Source organism: Propithecus coquereli, unplaced genomic scaffold (genome assembly GCF_000956105.1).
Source record: "Propithecus coquereli isolate 6110/MARCELLA unplaced genomic scaffold, Pcoq_1.0 Scaffold71, whole genome shotgun sequence".
In the NCBI taxonomy this organism is placed as follows: Eukaryota; Metazoa; Chordata; class Mammalia; order Primates; family Indriidae; genus Propithecus; species Propithecus coquereli.
The window spans coordinates 1026956-1029347 of NW_012153174.1; positions in this window are offsets into that span (position 1 = coordinate 1026956).

Sequence of the window (2392 nt, forward strand, 5' to 3'; positions counted from 1 at the left end):
GCCTCCCAGAGAGCTAGGATTACAGGCGTGAGCCACCGCGCCCGGCCCACCATTTGTTTTTAAAAGAGTCTGTAGCCCAAGCAAGAGACCCTGCCTCTACACAAAATAGAAAAATTAGCTGGGTTTGGTGATGCACCCTTGACTCCCAGCTACTCAGGAAGCGGAGGCAGGAGGATCACTTGAACCCAGGAGTTTGAGGTTGCAGCGAGCTATGATGATTCCACTGCATGCTAGCTGGGGTAACACAGCGAGAGTCTGTCTCAGAAAAAAAAAAGAAAAAAAAGAGTTTGTAGCTTGCTCTATTTTAGGTTTTGTTTAAGATCATAGACCAGAATTAACGTTGCTGGCAGATTTGTACTTAGGACCGATGGTCCACAGCTAGTCACTGCTCCCACTGGAGAAGTCTAACTTCCAGTGCCAGCCACCACACTTGTCTTACCACTCAGCCTTGGGCAAATGACTTGCCTCCCCAGGTAAAAGGTGGTGGCAACAACACTGGCCTAACTGGGTGTGGTACGGATTAACTCACAAGTGCTTATTAACACACAAAAATGCTGAATTCTGAAACGTCGAGCTTCCCGACTCCTAAGGAAACATGGTGAAACATGTCAGATGGGATGAGTTCTCTATTCTAAACTGTCACATGTATTCCCCAAAACTACCAAATTTACAGCCTTCTTAGGTTTCGGTCATCCAGCCTACATCCGAGTGCAGGTCTCTTGGGCTGAGGCTAACAATTATGAGGTGGTTTTGAGTTGCACAGCCACCGCAGTGCCTGGCTCCTGTCACAGAAAAGAATCAAGTTTCTCTCGTTTGTAATTTTGAAATCGAGCTTTCAGATGATCAAAATGCAGAGGTGGGGAGGGGACAATGGAGGAAGTTACCTGGAGCATGAAGTGTTTCCTAAACAATATTTTGACATAAGTCTTCTATTTATTATACATTAGAAATCTGCTATGCTGTCCTTTAGCTACAACTCAATATCTACCACAACAAATTTATCGGGGAGCCCAGGGAAGACCTCGTCAGAAAGGCAGGGTCAGAGAGGAGCCCACTGTGGAAAGGCCTCAGTACACAGAAATAACGTGCCTATGACTATCTGGATGTGGAATTCTGCCATCTTTGCTCAAGAGAATTTCAATGTGCGTAGAAGCTCAACAAACTGTAAATCGTTCTGAAGATAATCAGACGTAAAAATATTTGAAATTTTGTCACTGTCTTATTCTTCAATTTCATTTAAATTACATGGTAAACATTTGATTAAGGAGATCCAAATTAAAACTTACTCCACATTGGTAGATCCAAAGTAAGACTTAGAGACCAACAGAGCCATTAGGATTGTGGGTCTATGTTGTGCCATATAAAATGACTTCAGTAATCCAAAATGCTTTGAAAATGACCATGCTGTTATCAGAAAATGCCAAATTGGTGACTCCCCTACCAAAAGACTCAATGATAAAATGCTTCCATTAGACAAAATATTCCAGAAGCTAATTTATTCATCTATTTTGCCAAACGTAGTTTACTGTGTTTATAAAACTGTGGTAAATTTTACCTGTGCTTTAATACATAAAATTGCTCATTAGAGAGCCACGTTGAATGAATAAGATCTATTCTAACTTTTAAGTGCTTGTTAGTAGAAGTCATTTACATTGTTTTGCTTCCTAATTTGAATTTATTGATGGCTGAGACAGAGATGTTCACTGCACACGTATCGCTTCAATAATGCCCATTCTCACCTCCTCCACCTGTCAAATAATTTCTAAAAACTCTTCCCAAAGAAAATTAACAATTTTCATTGAACTAAAAAGCAATTTTACAGTATACGAAAGAAAAATTTCTGTTCCCAGTACCTTCTTCATATATCACTAATCTTATTTTAAAAAAAAAAAACATGGTGAACATTCTTTATCTGGTTTTACCTTTGGGTATATTTCAGTTGTAGTTCTGAAAAGTTAATTCAAATTATTCACTGAAGAGTTCATTTAAACTGGAAGCTCTACCTCTTTAAAATACATCCGAAATCCATCCACTGCTTTCCTTCTTCATTACTGCCCACTACCTTGACCTGCTGTAGCAGTCTCCCAGCTGGAATTCCTGATGCCCTTTTACAAGCTTTTTTTTTTTTTTTTTGCATTGCAGCTATAATGATCTTGTAAAAACATGAATATTATCATTTCTTGCATAAAACCTTCCAAGGATTTTCTATAGAACTTATAAGGAATCTAAACTCTCAACCAGGGCCATCCGGGCCCTACAGAACCTGGGGCCTGCCTCCCAACTCTTTTGGGCAGAAAGGCTCCCCACGCCTCCCAGTCCCAAGCTCATTCCCAACTGAAGGTCTCTGCATTTGCTGGTTCTTTTGCCTAGAACATTCTCCAACCAGAGCTGT